The sequence below is a fragment of the Prionailurus bengalensis genome, chromosome B1 (genome assembly GCF_016509475.1).
Source record: "Prionailurus bengalensis isolate Pbe53 chromosome B1, Fcat_Pben_1.1_paternal_pri, whole genome shotgun sequence".
NCBI lineage: Eukaryota > Metazoa > Chordata > Mammalia > Carnivora > Felidae > Prionailurus > Prionailurus bengalensis.
Window position 1 is genome coordinate 66,741,670 of NC_057344.1, and position 19,509 is coordinate 66,761,178.

At 34.2% G+C, this 19,509-nt stretch overlaps 1 protein-coding gene and 1 non-coding gene across 4 annotated transcripts in view; both read left to right on the forward strand.

Annotated features, from left to right (window-relative positions):
* The window catches only part of FSTL5 (follistatin like 5), a 796,843-nt gene that overhangs the window by 561,322 nt on the left and 216,012 nt on the right, over nucleotides 1-19,509 (forward strand). The window lies entirely within an intron of this gene.
* On the forward strand, nucleotides 5,892-6,000 carry LOC122479245. The gene has a single exon (XR_006296306.1). It is a non-coding gene; the product is annotated as a U6 spliceosomal RNA (small nuclear RNA).

Sequence of the window (19,509 nt, forward strand, 5' to 3'; positions counted from 1 at the left end):
AGTTAAAGACTCTGCACTCCACTTGTTTACAGTCTTAATGGACTTTAAACCCTCTCCTTTCTCCTTTCTCCTGTTTTAGTTTAGTCCCTGCAGCTGTTTCCAATTTTCCACTTTCTCTCCAGCTGCTTTTGGGGAGATGTGCTTTTCCTGTATTCTCACCCCGTCCCCCAGTCTCCATCCTCTCCACCTGCAAAAGCAGCTCTCTGCCCGCCGCCTGCTTCTCTCTCCCCATGTTCACCTCTCCGTGCCATATACCTGCTGAAATCAGTGGTTAAGATTGTGCAGATTGTTTTGTTAATCCTCCAATCAGTTTTCTAGGTGTGTAGGATGGTTTAGTGTTGGTCTGGCTGTATTTCATGGGGGTGAGACACACAAAAAACTTCCATGCTGTTCTGCCATCCTGTCTCTTCTCCTCTATTCTTTAAATATTTATATCAGAAGATATCTTGATTTTCAATCTTTAAAACAAATTTTAAATATGTGGAAATATACATGAAGAGAAAAATTAAAATAACAAAATAAAAGTGCTTATTTCTGGATTTCAAAATTGAAAGTCCTTTAGGCTTTCAAAACTTAATATGTAGTCCTATTAATATAAAAAAGGGGGAAATCAAATTTAGTGCAGTAACTTATGGAGTAGAGGTCCACACTTCAATTTGGCAGACAGGGGAAATTCAAAATATGAATGGAGTTACTGCTGTTATCCTTTAGTAATTGCTTCAAATGCATTTTCTTAATTGGTAATAACTATCTTATCTCTTATGAGTAAGCATTTATCTTCCCCACTGCTTTTGTCTTATGTAAAATAGTATGTAATCAGTATTGGAAAATTTCGCTTTTCTATATCCCCCCCTGTAATCTTTCTCATCACTTAAAAATTTCTCTTGCAAATGTAATTGCCTAAGAGCTTATGTGAATTTAATTAAAGAGAAATAATAAATTTGAGATGTATAAGCAAGTCCTTGAGAGTTTTACCACATCCAATATCTCAAATACATTAAATAAAAGCTCTCCAAGCAAAGGGTGCAAGATATTCTGCACAAATCTGCTCTTAGAGGTTCCACTTAATGAAGAAAAGTGATAGCCTTCTTTAACAGAAATAAGTAGATATCTATCATTGACTTGAAATATATCATGCCAGAAATCAGTCATTTGGGATATGAAATGTAATACCATCATTGTATTATTTTGTTTATAAACCATATCACACACACACACACACACACACACACACACAAAGCTGAACCTAAAACTAATTTATTATTTTATTTTATTTTATTTTATTTTATTTTATTTTATTTTATTTTGCTTTTTATTTATTGTCAAGTTAGTTAACATACACTGTAGTCTTGGCTTTAGGAAGATTCCTGTGGTTCATCACTTACATATGACACCCAGTGCTCATCCTAACAAATGCCCTCTTTAATGTCCACCACCCATTTTGCCCACTCTTCCAACTCCCCACCCCCATCAGCCCTCAGCTTGTTCTCTGCATTTAAGAGTGTCTTATGTGAACCGAAAACTAATTCAAAGTAAACTATTATGAAAAATTACACAGGAAATGGTTTTGTTGATAACATAACTGACATATCCTGACAAACAAGGATTTCATTTAACTAATATAAAAACTATAAATAATCTTAATGAGCAATAAGCATAATATATTTTATAAAGAGTCTAGATACAATATTTTAGATTTAAATTTTTTAAAAATGTTTACTTATTTATTTTGAGAGAGAGAATGCACAAGCAGGGGAGGGGCAGAAAGAGAGAGGAAAGAAGAGAATCCCAAGCAGGTTCTGTGCTATCAGTGCAGAACTTGACATAAGGTTTGACTCACAAACTGTGAAATCATAAACTTAGGCAAAATCAAGAGTCAGAAGCTTAACCAACTGAGCCACCCAGGCATCCCTCAGATTTCAATTTTTTAAATATATGGTCATTTGGTAGTCAAGTATTTAATTTAATACCACATAAATGTTGAAATAAAAATGGAGTAACTGGAATGAAAGCGTGTTTGTAGTGATAAATAAAAAATAAAAAATAAAAATTCACCTTCTAATGTTTTTGTCATTGTTAGTACACTTGAGAATGAGACAGGAATGGTGTTCATTAATATCATAATTTCTAATTGGATTCAATATCTTATGAAATGAAACATGTGCCAAAAATTTGAGAAAATTCCTATTGTCAAGGATGAGTTCCAGATATAATCTCAAATACAACTGGGTGTGTGTCTGTGTCTGTGTATCTACATATAATTTTAACTGCCACCACCCCTTGTGATGCTTGATATTTCTGTGAGTCTATCAAGAAACTCTAGAAATAAAGTTAGAATGGAACTGAGGCTTTCTGTATTTCTCAAAAATCTATTCATAAATTTAAAAAATAAATGTTTAAGTGTTGATATAAATAATATTTCTCATGTTGAAGACACAAGTATGTTATATGTATTTTCACTTGACACTTTATTGAAAATTCATAATTTTGTCCTTACATCTGTGAATACATCTTTCCTGTCTCTGCTTTTATTCCTTTTCCTTGACTTACTGCACCTTTTAGAAACTCCAGTAAAATGTTGAATGAAAATGATGATAATGGGAATTTTTCTCTTCTTAAGTCTCAAAAGGAAGCTTTAAGGGTCTGACCCTTAAATAGGATGTTTGCTCTAGACATTTTGAATACCTGTTGGCAGATAAAGGAAGTTTATTTTATTCTGAATGTCCTAAAAATGTTATTATCAAAGATTCTTTTCTATCAAATGTTATTTTTTTCAGCAGTTATTGGGATGGTCTTATGAATTTTCTCTTTTAATCTTTTACTGGAAGTTGAATTTTATAATATGCACCAACCTTGGTTTCCTGGATAAAGCAAATTGGGCATGATTTATTGTAATGACCAAGATATCGTTTATCAGATTGAGGTAGTTATTTTCTGTTCCTGGTATTCAGAGAATTTTATTATTAATGAGAGTTGAAAATTGTCCAGTGTTTTTTTTTCTTCATTTATTAACGTGATCATGCTATTCTGATAACATAGTAGATTATGGTATTTAGTTTTTAAGGTTTAGACTAACTTTTCATTCCTGGAATAACTCTATTTGTTCATACTATATTATCTTTTTTATGTATTATCATTTACATATATTGCTGTTTTCCAATACTAACATTTTAATAATTTTGTCTATATTTATGAAATGCCATAATATTCTATTTTAGCAATGTTTTTCTCATGTTGTGACATCAAATTTTTTCTGAGCTCATAAAATATGTTGAGAGGTGCTTTCTTCTGTACTTGTGGAAGTGTTTGTAAGATTGGCATATTAGTTCATTCCTTAGTCTGTCTAGGATTTACCATTGAAAACATCTAAAATACGAACTTTCTTGGTGGGAAAAGATTTTGACAATAAAAACAATTTTGGGAAGATGTGGAGCTATACAGCTTCTGTCATGTCTTGTTGATTGAGTTAACACATGGGCTGTGTCTCATCAACTGTAAGATTGTGACCTGAGCTGAGATCAAGAGTCAGATGCTTAACTGACTGAGCCACCCACATGCCTCAAGATTTTTTTTGTCATTCCTTTTTTTTCTTTGAATCTTTGATCCTATTTATAGTATCCTATGTAAACTCCTTATTTACTTAATGCAATAGCTCAGTCATCTAAGTATTAGTTTTTATTGACAGATTTTTTTTTTCTCTTGAGTTTGGTCCTGTTTTTCAATTTGCTTGTCTGGTTTATTTTTAATTGGATAGTGTATAGTAAGAACAATATGTTATGAACACTATGGATTCTTTTTTCTTTTTCTGAAGAGGGATCATTTTGTTTTGTTTTGTTTTGTTTTTGTGTTTTTTTCTTTTTCTAGTAGGCAGACTATATGACTAGACTCAAATTCCAAAATCTCTTGCCTTAGGCAGTAGTGGAAAGTTCTGCTCAGTTTCTCGTATACAAGCATAGTTCAATGGAAGATATTAAAGGGATTTAGATGTAGGAAGAAATAGTTGGTTAAAGAATGCAACTGAAGTATTGAAAACAGGGTGCTTAAGAAAAAAATAGATATTGTAGCATTCCAGGCAAACATAAAATGTAAAAAGTAAGGCAGTAGTAGAGTGGAAAGTGTTGGGTTTTTTTGTTTGTTTGTTTGTTTGTTTTTAATTTTGCCAGCCCAGAATTTCTTTATTTTCTTAGATAACCATCTCTCCATGACTCTGTGTCCATGGGTCTGGATGAAGATGACCTCATCCTTAGTTCCAGATGGGGCACATATAACACCGTAGTCACCAAAACCAAAACATGTAGTCAATATCAATCCCAAGTTTTGGATGAATGGATAGATTTTTTTGAGCTCTTTCTGCTCTGCTTAGATTTATAAGGATATACTTCTGGGGTCACATCCTGAGAAATTCTATTATGGGAGCCATTATGTGGATATAGTCAGCCTGAAAATGAATATATCATATAAAAATCAGAATAGAGGTGTAGAAACAACAAATGCCAGATATTCATGACAGCCAATGATATCCAGGATCCATTTTTTACCCAAAGGTAGAATTTCCAGGTACTAACTTTGATATTAACAAAATATCTGGGAAAATGGAGTAAGGGTAGGGCAATGGAAATTCCAGAACAACATTGTGATCAAAACAATTAAAAAATAAAGTTGAAATTGTTCCTGATCAAATCTATACATCGTCTTAACTAGGAGTTGAATATGAATACAAGTAAGATAAAACTCCAAAAACAGTGGCTTAAATAAGTAAGGATGTGTTTGTCTTTCATAACTCAAGTCAAAATTGGACAGGCTGGAGATGGAATGGTTGATCAGCTGTGGCCTCGGGACCCGGGCTCCTCCATCCCTCATTCTGTGCCTTCTTTTGTGATGGTGGTTGCACTTTGGACATCATGTACACATTTTAGTCACACAGACAAAAAAAAGTGGAGGAGGAAGTGCTAACAAAATTGCTGATATCTCACTTACAAAACCAAATCTTTTGGCTAATTTTTAACTTTTACTTCTAGATCAAATAATGCCATGATAGAAAGGGCTTAACATGAACATTACATAAGCCAATAAATAAGAGCTTTTAACTAAATTAGGACTGGGGAAAAAGGAGGACATTTTGCAAAGAGTGACAAAAGGAATATGTGAGATAATATGTTTAAGAAACGTAAATATTTCCTTCTTAGAAATGTAGGGGAACTTTATTTATTTACTTTTTCACTAAGAAAGGCAAAAACACAAAAGTATGTTAAGTGTGTCTTAAAAATTATTTTATGTTAAAAATCATCTCTGGGAGAATTTCATTGTGAAGTGCTTTATTCCTTCTCAAGATCTAGTTATTAGCTGGGCTGGAAAAAGTAATCTGTATTTTTAAACAAGCACTCATTGAGACTTTGATACAAACGATATGCAGATTACATTAAAAAAAAACCAAGAGTATATTTTAAATAAGAGAGGAGAGAAGATACAAGAGCTCATACATCTTCTCTATAAAGTAGGTAAAAAGTTTCTATGCCTATCATGGTAGTTTCTTGAGTGAGACTTGAGGCTTCAGGGGAAAAAAACCGTGAACACTGTGTCAAGAAATCCATTAAATGAATATAGCTTTGGTTAGATTGGTAGTAGCCCAAACCATTCTGGCCCCTGTTTATCTAGCCACATGCTTGTCTAGTACCAACTTCCACGACAACAAAAATCAAAATGATTTCCTGTAAGAGTGTTGTCGGACTATAATAATACAAACTAGATATCTCAAAAATCAGGTGACCTATCTTAAATATAAAACAAATAAAATAGTTACAGTTTTTAAACTTAAACTTGTTTATGCATATTCCTAATGTATGCTTTTCCCTGCAAACTACATAAATTTTAAACAGTGATGAATATGTAGAGTGCTCCCTTGGGCAGCACATGTACTAAAATTGAAATGAAACAGAGAAGATTAGCATGGCCCCACACAAGAATGACGTAATGAATATGTAGAGATCTCAACATGGGCTTCACAGATACAACCTTGGGGTTTATCCCCTGAGGATTGAATTTAAAAAAGTTGAAAGAAGCAAATTATGGAAATACTCAGAAACACCAATCCGCATTAATAATACTTATAAAATAATAAGTGAAAAGCGAAAATATCACGGTGGTAAAGTTGCATTTTGTTCTTAACCATGATTTAAGTATTGAGCTACGGCAATGCATGACATGCCATAAGGAGCTGTGTGAAGGCTGGGCTCTACCATTATGAAGTCCTTCTCTCCCTTTAACTAGATGTCTTCTCTAGGCTGAGGAGATTTGGAGCCTCTTTCTTCATTGTAAAGTGAGGATGGTACACTTTTCACACACGACATTAGGTTTTTGAAGTGTTTAGCACAATTATTTCCATTTTTCAAACAATAAAGTGACAAAATCTGAAGATATACTTAGTAAAAAAAAGGAAAAAAAAGAAAAAAAAAAGAAAAAGAAAGGGTGAAAGAGAATTGTTGCTCTTTTAAAAGTCCAATTACCAGAAGTAAGAGAATATGGTTGCTGAGTAGCAGATATAATCCAAACAATTTTAAAAGGTGGCTTAATAAAATAATTTTGACAGAAGGAAAGTTATGCATGCTACAGTTTAAAAAATGTATTGCTATAATAGCCTAGTAAAAAGTTTCTATACACATGATTATGGAAAATGTTGATGGTATTGGAAGTACACTGATATTATAAATATAGGAGCACTGAAGAGATGGAGAATATTTGTACCATTTCGTTATGATGTTTATTTGATCTAATGAGGGGAATTAAATCCCATTTTCACTTATTTTTAGATTTCTTTTCATGCTACATGGATTGATATGCTTATAATGAAAAATTAATAATATGTTTATGAGATAACAAGAGTATTGTATGATTCTAAATATTTTTTATGTTTAAAGATGTTGATATTTAAAGAGGCAAAAAATCATACAATTGTATATAACACAAATTGTATATAATACAGATTGTGTATAAATCTGGAAGAAAGGATCATATGGACTCCTAATTATTCAGGAAGATTCTCCCCTTTATTTGTTCTACATGATCATTTCATCTTGTTGATTGGTTACAATTTCTATTATCTCAATGAATCTCTTTAATTGAGGTTCCATAACAGATAGTAATGGACACCTGATTGCAATCCTGTATTTAAATTGAAGTTCTCTTTTACTCCCATATTTTTGAGATCGTCAACCATTGGATGATGAAGAGGTGTTGGTGAATTTGGAGTGACTGTGAATACATAGTCTCTGGGAATAAACTTATTTTAAATATAGTGTATTGTATACTGCGTGCAATATAGAAATGGTTTGCTATCAGAGTATAGGTAAAAGGTTTATTAATGAGAATAGGTTGTTGGAATACAGTCATAAATGACAATGATTGTGATTACTTGCAATTTACCAGAAACTTCATGTGCTTGTATTATGCAACATAAACATTTTTATTCTTACTAATTAGTGAAGCCAGGTGACTTGTGAAATGGAATCCAAGAGTAGAGAATGGAATTCAAGTCCTTTCCAAGGTTCTGATTTCAAAATCCTTGCTCTTGTCACTCTGCTAAATTACTTCTTTATACTTCTACTTTAACTAATGTCTATTTTGTGATGGATAGTATACTAGAAGATTTGCTGATATAAACTTATTTAATCAAATAAATTCAGTTATACTAATCTTATTTTAAATGATAAGGAAACTGGTGGTGCCTGGGTGGTTCAGTCAGTTAAGCGACCAACTTCGGCTCAGGTCATGATCCTGAATTGGAGCCCCACAACGGGATCTGTGATGACAGTTCAGAGCCTGCAGTCTGCTTTGGTTTCTGTGTCTCCCCCTCTCTCTGCCCCTCCCATGCTCATGTTCTGTCTCTCAATAATAAATAAATGCTAAACAATTTTTTTTAAAGATAAGGAAACTGAAATTCAAGGAGCCCAGCTTTCTCAGGATCACATAATTGTTCAACATCAGATCATTTGGTTCATACTGGAATAAGACTGGAAAGTTTATCAGAATCCATACAGAATACTTAAGCTTTAAATTTATACTAATTTTTATTAACTTGATTTTGTATAATTCTGAGATAAGATAATTACTAAATAAGAATGTCAAGATATCACAGAAAATATTAGCCCTATCTAATATAAAAACCACACTGTGAAACTCCCACTTTAAGGAGTTCAAATAAATTGTAAGCAAGAGTATTTTAAATAGCAATTATTGTGTATAAGCAAATACTATATTTTAAATTTAAGCACTCAACTATTTTCCTTCTTTAAACATAAGAAGAATTTGGGAATGTAATAAGGATTAAATAACAAAATAAACATAACATTCATTTGATTAATTGGTTGATGTTATATGAAATATAATTGAGCTACATTAGGAGTTCATATTTTGCATATTTTATGTTTGTTTCAATTCAAAGTCTTCACAGAAAATGACTATTTTAAACATGACCTTCAGACTTAATTGTATTTATTCTCTTCAGACTTAAATGTATGTATTCTCTACATACACTGTTAGTTCACAGACAAGATATGTTCCGGAAAAGTTACATATGAAACAAAACTTGTAATTTTTCATTTAAAAGATGCTGAAGCAATGTGTTCTTTAAAGGAAAACTCAGATGAATATTTTTGAAATGCAGATAAAGGTTATTGCATATGGATTTACCTGTATGTTTTCTTAAACTGGATAATATTTGAAGACATTATCAGGGATTTTGCCTTCTGGTCCCCCTGTTTTCCTGCTCTACTCTATAGTCTTTCTGTCTCGGGGCCTTCTTCTTCATCAGCATCAGCATCCTATGAGCACTTATATGATTAGGCCACCATGTTAAGTTTTGAGAGCATTACACTAGATGCACTACTGTGAATTGTCACATAATTAGTTTTAGTTTATAAGAAATTCTATGATTATATTTTGAGTTCAATAGATACAGTTTCCTTCAGTCTTGGTTAAAGATTTGTTAGTACCAGGGTGCATGGGTGGCTCAGCCAGTTGAGTGTCTAACTCTTGGTTTTGGCTCAGGTCATGAACGCCAGGGTTGTGAGATCAAACTCTGTGTTGGGCTCCACGCTGTGAATGGAACCTGCTTAAGATTCTCTCTCTCTCCTCTCTCCCTCTGCCTTTTCTCCCCAGTTGTGTGTGCTCTCTCTGTCTAAAATAAAATTTAAAAATACTAAAAAAAAGGGAAAAAAGGAAAAAAAAAGGATTTGTTAGTACCTTTTTTAGCTCCAAGCTTTTCTGAATTTCAGTATTCAGTCATAAGGTAGAATTGTTAAACTACTTAAGATTATAATAACAGAACATCAATAATAGATATTTATGTTACAATTGTAGTGTTGCAGACACATTTGTTGGTATATTTTACAAATAGAATCATTGAACCTTGTAACATCATTAATATTATAAGATTATCACTAACATCCCCATTTTGTAGATGGTAAATTCTGAGACAAAAAGAGGTATGGGATTTGTCTTCATCACATAATTCTTGCTTTTAGAATAGATTCTACTTCAATACCTTTCCCTACAGAAACAGACCCCTACAGCACTGTTAACCAGTTTTTCAGTTCACAAGCAGAAATTCCCTCTGAAGCTTTTATAGCCTTATATGCCTTCATTGAAGCAATGCCCTGATAAAGATATTGTGTCTTCCCTACTTCCATAGTCCAAGTGAACTGTGTGACCTTTTATAGTTGTTAAAAGAATCTAGAAAATCATATCACAAGTTTATGTTAATGTGGCAGCGGGCGCTAATGAATATCACAATGGTAGAACACAATAGTGTGGATTTCAAGCACCAAATTCATTCATCCTTATCATACACTGGTTCTGATAAAGGGCAAAATAGAGAAAGCTGACTATTCTAGCCTTATAAAATGCCACTGATTTTATTTCCCTTTAGTGAAAAAACACACTAATGAATACCGTGAAATAAATCCTTGTTCTTTGATTACTGTGTTACTGAATTATGTACTATTTATTATTCTGAAAGTAGTAGGCATAAAACATCTTCTTTTAATAATATGAATACAATATTTCAAGTTATTATTCAAATTACTTTTATGTATCTATTATTTTATTGTTTTTCCTTTATTCTAAAGTAATATTGAAGTTATGCTTTGTTTTTTTTTATTTTTATTTATTTTATTTTCATGTTTGACAATTAATTGAAGTTCCGCATTAGAAGTTGTTAATTATTAGGGTCGCCTGGGTGGCTCAATTGGTTAAGTGTCCAACTTTGGCTCAGGTCCACGATCTCACGGTTCGTGGGTTCGAGCCCCACGTAGCTCTGTGCTGACAGTTCAGAGTCTGGAGACTGCTTTGGATTCTGTGTCTCCCTCTCTCTCTGCCCCTCTCACTCTTGTGCTTGCTCGCTCGCTCTTTCTCTCTCTCAAAAATAAATAAATAAACGCTAAAAAAAGTTGTTAATTATTAGAAGGCACACAATGTGAGGAATCTCTTTTCTCTCTTGGCTTTCTCTCTTGGCACATTGCTGGTTTTATTTTTGTGCTTCTAGAGGATCTTGAGTCTTCTTGTTTGCCAACTCGTCCTTCACTAACAATCTATAGATTTTGGCACGGCCAGATTTAACCCCCTTCTCTTTTCTCCAGATGAACTCATCCAGCCTGAAGTAAGTGCTGTGATATTCACAGATTGAACGCCAATGGCTCTGGCCTTTGGGGCTTTGAGCTTGAGCATCTCCCTTTTCTTTCTGGCCCTTCCCATGGCTGGTTCCTTTTCAAGCTTATAGTTTCATTAGTAAGATATGCCCTGGCAGAGAGGCCTTATATGACCATTCCATCCAAAATAACGTTTCTACCCTAAATTTTTTTTTCCATAATTTTGCGCTAAGAAATTAGCTCTTGTCTGTGTTTACTGTTGTATTGTCCTCACTGTAATTAAGCTTCTGATGGCAATTTCTTGGTTAGTTGGTACACTTTGGTATACAGAGGACCTTGAATACCGTATACTCCCTAGTGAGTGTTTCATGAATATTTACAATGGATAAAAAATTCATTTATAAACAAAAACATATAACGTATTGCTAATTCTTAGCTAATTAGTGATAAAGGCTACAGTTATCATAAAAGTGTATGTAGTAAGTTACATACTTACTACATATTTACTTTTAATCTTTTATAAAGATCTTTTAAAATATTTTAAAAATACATTTAAAGAAATAGAAATAGATACGTCCTGCTCCTGGACATGTCATGTCATGAGCCTGTATCCAGCCACACTCCAAGCTCCCCATGGCCTCTGTTCTAATCCCATCACCATTCATCCTTTCCCTCATGTTCTAACAGGTATTGCTCCTGAGAACATTCCCAACTGATCCTCAGAGTATATTCATAGGTAAATCTGACCTAAGACCATAGCTTTTAAAAAAGATATAATCCTGCCCTCGTGAAGTCCACACCTTAATGGAAAGGCACACCATACTGTATGATAACTACTGAGACATGTCAGAATGTCCTCAGACTCATGTGGGAGTGGTGGCTGCATGCAGGACCTGGTCGGTGCCTCAGCCAGCCCTCCACATCCTATGTTGCTCCCTGGGAGGTAGGAGATCTGGCTACCCCAGTGCCAAGGAGTGGTGCTGCGCTGTGGCTGCCTTCCGCTGGCCACTGAAGAAAAAAAAATGCCTTCTCTTCACACCCCTCTCCAGCCTCTCCCCCACCTACTCAACCAGTAAATGCTTCACTGGTGCTGAGAAGAAATGGAAAATCACTTCTCTTCCTTCTTCCTTGATGACTAGGAAATCCAAACATCCACATTCAGGCTGAGAACCTGAGATGCCCTCAAATGTTTCTCTTCTCACCCATTGTCCCAACCACAGCTGAGTAACTGGACTGTCCACCCACATTGTGCCTATTTTGTGCCTCTTTTTCCAGTTGTATCAGGAAGCCACCCCCTCCTTGTGTATCAGCTCAGGTCTGTGGCAAATTCTCTCACAATGTTACTTCTGTTTCTTGCTCCTTTTATTGTATCCACTAGGCTTCCAAAAGCAGGTAACTGGCTGTAGCTAAGCACCTTATGAAAAAGAAACAAGCCCACCAACCAAGGTTGGCTCAAACTTTGGGCCCTCCTACTTCCTAGCAATGGGAATTCACCACTCTTAGCCTTAGTTTTTTTCTTCTGTAAAATGAGGCTCATCTTGCCCACCACCCAGGAATCTTGTCAGTATGGAAAAGGTGATCCACATGAGGCGCCCCACACTGTTTAGCACATAGTCCCTTCCATTTATACTCAAAACTATTTTGCCAGCACCAGGTTTATGTACCTTTGTCCCATTTTCACCAGGCATCCCACCTTAATAGCTCTAGAGATATCTAGGAAAATATATTTACCTTCTAGTGTTTGAATGCCACTTCTCCTATCTTGGCTTCAGAAGCATCTTGGAATGGGCATGGTATCCCCAAGAGTTCTGGACACCCCTCCTCCATTGTCTCTGTTTCTGCTATAGCTCTGCTCTCATAATTTGATCTAAAGGTGTTTCTGCTGATTCTTCATCTTTGGCTAAAAGCCTGCCACACCTGGCCAAAATGGCTTCTCTAGTCCAAAGCATTATTCTCAAATTAACACTGTGAGTGGCCCCCAGCTCTCACTTGGGACCCATTAACCCATTGATGTCACACTGGAAGACTTTTATCTATATTTTCCTTCTAGTCCAAACACATGGTCTTCACTTAGAAGATTTGTTATAATGGCTTTCATATATTCTATTTCAGGCAAAGGTCTAAAAAAAAAAAAGAAAAGAAAAGAAAAGAAGAAAAAGATATCTCAGGTGTCTTCATAGAGTATTAATGACTAAATTGCAAAGAAAGCCTTAAGACGATGACTTAAATAATTGACTGATCTAGGAAGTTATATTTTTTTCATCTCTTGACCTCACCTACTCTTGACCTTGGGCAAATTATTCAGATCTTCTGTGTCCATTTATTCCTTGATGGAATAAATATACTGAATTGAGTTATCTTACAAGTAATTTTATATATTTCTTTCATAATTTAAAATTTAATTATGTTGGTTATTTTGTCTTATGAATGAGAAAAGAGGCTATAGAAAATAGTCAATTTTTCATTATATCTGCACCTGAAATTGCCATGCAAAAACTATAGAACATAAAATCTCTACAGAGAAACTTCATCCACAACCAAAATATAAATGAAATAAATTATGGAAGAAGTTGATTTAAGTTAGTAATTTCATATCACTACAAAGAAGCTGCCTTGTCATTTCAAGAATGAAATTTGTGGCAGAGTCTTCATTTTCAATTTCAACCCCTCATCATTTGATTTTGAATTTAGGTTTCCATGGCAGGGGTGATGTGCTATCCCCACTGAAAGGATCCTCCCCCACTCTCTTGTTTAAAGCAGTCCTTTCTAGATTTTGCAAACCTGGATTGCATTTACTGACTTCAGCCATGCGATCACCTCAAATTTTTCAAATTTAAAGCAAAATTGGGCTGAAGCAAGGATAGAATCAGTTTTCTTCTGAGGCCAGCAGCATGCGTTGGGAAAGTAAAAGAGATATTATATTTGATGTTATTACGTGATGTACACCTCTATCTCATCTTTATCACTTCTGCCAGCTTAAGGATTCTATAACAAAACCGTAGTTCTGTGATTAGAGCATGTGTAACCCTTAGACATGCAACGGAGCATTTTACAAATGTGCAACATGATTGGCTCTAGAAATATAATCCAAAAGAAGGAAAGCCGACATTCAACATTTTTATGGCTGCGTATTATCTATTTTTTATTAGCGAGAAGAGTTTCAACAAGCCAGTATATGCTTTAATTGGTGTCATATTTAGTGTGCTTAAATATACGCATGGAAATAAAAGTTTTCTGACACATGTACTGCTCTGATAAAATGAATAAAATGATTATTTCAAAGTATAAACTGCAAGATTTCCATTAAATGAGGAGTACATTAAAAAACAATTTTCCATTGAGTGTTAAGCATTTTTGCATGTCTTTTGAACAGAGGCACTGACAGTTTTTGTTCAGGACTATGTTTGTCAGGGTATTTGTGTAGAGTACAGTCCTTGAAAATGGAAATAGTGTCTCCCTCCAAAACAGAGTTTGGGCTTGCTTACTATGTGCAGCATTCACCCGGGCTGCTTTGCATCATTCCCATAAGGCTGACGGGGCAAGGGGAACTGATAAAAGTGTGAAGCTCATGCTGCTTGCTGCACTACAAATAAGGAAGACTTTTGTCACTGACCCAGGAATCTCATGTCTTCCGCCAGCATTCACAGAACTCGAGCAGACCTACTTAGTAACTTGTAAGTAGGAAAAAATATTACACCAGTCACTGTTCTTGATAGCTTGACCTAATTCAATCCAGCAAACTAGCCACATGACGTATCAGGATTGAATTTAATTTTGATAACCATCTTTAAACAAAATATTTGCTGTGGAGGGGTGCCTGGGTGGCTCAGTCAATTAAGCGGCCAACTCTTTATTTCAGCTCAGGTCATGATCTCACGGTTGTAAGATGAAGCATTACGTGGGGCTCTGTGCTGGACATGGAGACTGCTTATGATTCTCTCTCTCCCTCTGGCCCCTCCCCTGCTCACACTCTCTCACTTTCTCTTAAATAAATAAATAAATAAATAAATAAATAAATAATAAATAAATAAAATGCTCTGGAATCCAATGAAATAAATAATTTAAGGTTTAAGTATATTTATTGGGTTTAACACCGGAATGCTGCAGCATAATTTTATCAAATAAATCTAAATAGCAACACTTAATGACCTACCACTTAATAAAAAGTCTAATCAAAGGTAAAATAAACTTATTTTCAGCATGATATATACTTTAAAATGTTGTTTATAATAAATAATTTTCCAACTAAATGCTTGGGAAATTTGAAAAAGAGAAATTATTATTGATTTATTTTATTAACACACTCAAATGTCTATTGCACTCTTCCCATATGCCAGGCATGGTGCTACATGCTGAAGACATGTAGTGAACTACATGCTACCTGTCTTCGTGGATAAGACTATGGAGATAGATCATTAAAAATAGTCACATAAAATTTAAAAGCTAATAGCAATTGTACCAAAAGTTAAGAATAAAAAGTATAGAGTAATATGATAGATTATACAGAGGGGACTTCATTTATGTTATCCAACAGGAGATTTAGTGTAATATCTTAAGGATATATAGGAGATGTTCTGGAAGGTGTGCACTAAGCAATAGGTGTGAGCACTACAGGGTGGAAAGGATTCTGGACTGCTGGAAAGAAATCAAAAGAGGCCTCTGTGAGCCTGATGGCAAGAGACAAGACTGAATAGGCGATCATATATTCTTTTTTGATATAAAATTTAAAACTCTCATATGACATTTTCTATTAGTATATCACATGTGGTTTTTCTCTTACAGATGTTAACATGAGGTAAAAAAATGTTTTTAAAGAATATATACTAATTATTTAAGATTCTTAGTTATGACTGTTTACTTCATCCTTTTTGATGAGTTTAGAAATGTGTAGAAAATCTCAAATGAGGAAGTATCGCTTTATTTTCAGTTATGCTTTTCTTTACCATTTTGCTCTAAATGTGAAATTATCATCCGAACAACGAAGCTGAGCCTTTGTAAACCAAAGAAAAGGAACCGTGAGAGAAACAGTCCTTCCAAACAGAAGAATATACAGCTGCATTTATAAAAGAACTTCAGAACATCTTAATTTTACCAACTGTATGAAAACTGTACTGATTGGTGATGTTGGAATGAACTGCTAAAAGTAATTATAATATTGATTATTACTTTAACATGTTTACCTCCCATTTGGAAACCTTCAATGCATGCAAAATTAGATGTGCTAATATACAAACTTTTAATTCCTTACAATCAAAAGGGTCATATGTCCTATTTTACTGTAATTTACAAAGTGCTTTCCGAAACGTCATTTTATTTTCATTTTCTCCTCAGATCTACTTGTGACATAAAGTGAGGAAATGTTTTCAACCCCGTTCTGTATATTTGGAAATTGAAGCTTGGAGAGTGGAAACAGCTTTCTCCAGTTTTTTTGAAAGCAGTCTGTGACAAAGCTGGATTTCAAATTCAAGTTTTGATTTTTCAGAAAGTCAATGACTTAAATAAATAATTAGAATTAAAGTGTTGTTAACAAAAGCATCAACCAGGCTTCTCTAATAAGCATAGTTTTGGTGGGTTAAGTTTACACATGTGGATGTATAATATCATCCAATAAAGCTGAAGAAAGCAGAAAGAATAAGTAGAAAGAGAAAAATAAACATTTTGAAATGCTAAATAATCATCATCTTATAAATTCTGTAAACATCTTTGTTCTAAGTAAGCACCCATTGGAGAGTTTAAAATTTTTTTTAAGATTAGGAGTAGAATGAAGAATCATCTTTATTCAGGTCCTCAGTACCGATTATATCTTTTTTCTTTGTGATTAGTTAAAAGGAAATTATCCCTTCCCATAGGACATATGAAAAGACAAGTACGCAGCCTTTGCCTGAGATTCAAAGTGGCCAGTCAAAAAGAAGGTATCCAACAAACATTTCCTGAAAGAAATAAATAGTCTTAGAGAAGTTATTTAATGTTCTTCAATTTTTAAAGTCTTATTTATTCTTATCGTGGTAACAGAGCATTAATGTAAAAAAAAGAGTCATTGTTTTTGAATATGACCTATATTTTACCTGTCGTGCATGCAATTAGAAGAACAATACTCCCCATTGTCTCCTAACTTACGAAAGACAACTGAGCCAGTAACAGGGTTATCATCTAACTGCACAGAGAAGAAAAATTCAGTAATAAATTTCTCATATAAACAGCATTTCATGAGTAATCATGAAATCATAAGGTTCTTTCCCCTAACTTGCAGAATGATATGGAACATGAGACTGTTCGGTTTTGTTCGGCTATTCATCATTATTACCTCACTGATGGTCATCAAACTTGTTATGTTACTTAATAACAACCTGTGGGTCAGTTCACACATAATGAAACAACAGTAAGTCTACATTTATTGAATTATCACCTTTTGATTGTAAAAGACTTCCAAATGATTTTAAAAACATTTTTTATTTAAATGTTGCAACTTTCTTAATGAAATCAGAACATTACTACTGTATATTTAATTTTTAACTGTTAATTTCATTTTTCATCAATTATATTATTTAGTAGGCTCAGCATTTATAGATTTTAAATATAAGCTTTTAACTCATCCCAAGTAATTTTATTTTATTTTATTTTATTTTTAATTTTTTTTTCAACGTTTATTTATTTTTGGGACAGAGAGAGACAGAGCATGAATGGGGGAGGGGCAGAGAGAGAGGGAGACACAGAATCAGAAACAGGCTCCAGGCTCTGAGCCATCAGCCCAGAGCCTGACGCGGGGGTCGAACTCACAGACCGCGAGATCGTGACCTGGCTGAAGTCGGACGCTTAACCGACTGCGCCCCCCAGGCGCCCCCCAAGTAATTTTAAAGTTCATGGTATATGATATTCTCTATTTTGGTTGTAATACAATTTAGATTTATAATCTCTCATTGCTGATATGAAGAAAAATGCTCTCTAGTTATTGAGAAACCCAAGTGATCACTTAATGTTCTTACATGTGGCTTTTTGATTCTTATTCAGTTTGCCTATTCAATAACTCCAGTGAAGTGCTCTGAACATTATTTCTTAAGAAAACAAAACCAAACAAAATTTTAATAATGAAAAAAAAATCAAGTAAGAGAAAACTCCAGCCAGAGGTAAAAAGTTACACTAATTAACATTGCTACATGATACTTTATTCCAAAATTAAATGACTTAAAATTGCAACCATTTATTATTTCTTGCAAGGTTCTGGGTTAGCATGGAGACCTTGATGATCTGGATTAAACTAGACTGATCTTGCTTAATTTTCTCAGTCCAATGTAATAAACTTGTGTGTAAGCCAGGAACTGCTCAGTCTTGAATAGCCTCAGTTGGGATGATTTAGCTATACTCCATAGGGTCTCTCAATTTGTAGGAGGCTAATCTGCATGTGCTTATGTTAATGGCAAGAATCCAGAAGAGAGAAGGACAAGTCATGTAATAGAGCAAGCAGAAATGCACTTTTCTTTTTTTCAAATCTCTGTTTGCATCACATTTACTAAATCACTTTAGCCAGAGTAACTAAAACAGCAAAAGTCATAGTCAAAGAGAAGACTAGAAAGATATAGAGCAAATTACATTGTTTAGAAAAGCACGTAATTGAGACCATCAGTGAAATCTGTCTACCACGAAAGGTGATTCTTATGTTAACAACACTGTCAAAAGGACCTACCTTTTAAGATTTGGGATGATTTTCCATTGAAGGGCAAAGACATTTCAACTTTCAGTATTGAGGATGAGTTGGGTGTCCAACTAGTAAATTTCATTGAAGGGCAAGAACTTAAGGAGTTAAATGAGGGTCATTTGGTTTTTACCTTAAAATAATTAATACTGTTGGCAGTAGCTTCCTGATAGCATATATAATGACAATTATCTTCATGTAGAGGAAAAATGGGAAACATACAAGAAGTCATAGAAAAACATGTTTTGAATGACTGACAAGTCTTTACTTCCAAAGTAAACTCATTCTTTAGTTCCTTTTTAACAAACCTTTATTTAGGATGTGGAAATAAAATTATTTTCAATTCAGAGCATTGCAATTAAATAGGCAATTACAACAGAGAGAAATATGTGTTAATAGGGCTATAGACATGGATTCTTACGCACAGGCAGTCACTAATAATCAGAAATTAAACAAGGACATTTTATTTTAAATCTTTATTTAAAAATGTTACAGACAAATGCATAAACCACAAATTTACACTTTGATGAATTTTCACAATCTGAAAATAACAATGTGTCCAGCCCTGGGATACTTTTGAATTTATTCTCTATATGTTATCCCCTCTCCCCTATCGTTCTCTTTATTGGTGAATGATGAGGATAGAAAGCGTGTGTAGTGAAAAACATGTGGCTTGTAGTAGACCAGACCGCTGACCTTTTGTGTTCCTAATTTGGCATTTTTCTTGAAAGATTCTGAAAATTGATGGTTTTTTTTCGATGCATTGTGTCTTCTCTCTAATCACCCTTACATGATAGTTCTGTAATATATTTGAAAATATTTCTCCTGTAGCAGATGGCAGTTTTGTTTTTTTGTTTTTTTGTTTTTTTTGGTAGAGAGTACTAGAAGAACACATCAGTGGAAGGTTTCTCTTTCAAGTTCTGGTGTGTTTTCCTTGGCAGACTTCTGCACTATGTGCAACTTTTTAGTCCCAAAGCTTTGTGCAACTCCTGGTTTAGTCCCTTGACTCTAAAAGTACATGATTTATAACAGCTCATGGCAGTCCCCATAGGTAGATTTCTCCAACAACACCATAAGTGACTTCTCAGTTGGGGGTTTTCAGCAGGGTATTTCCTATGAAAAATTTCTCTTGTACCTCTTGGGAAGCTTTGCAGCTCAGTGAATTTTCTACTCTCTAAT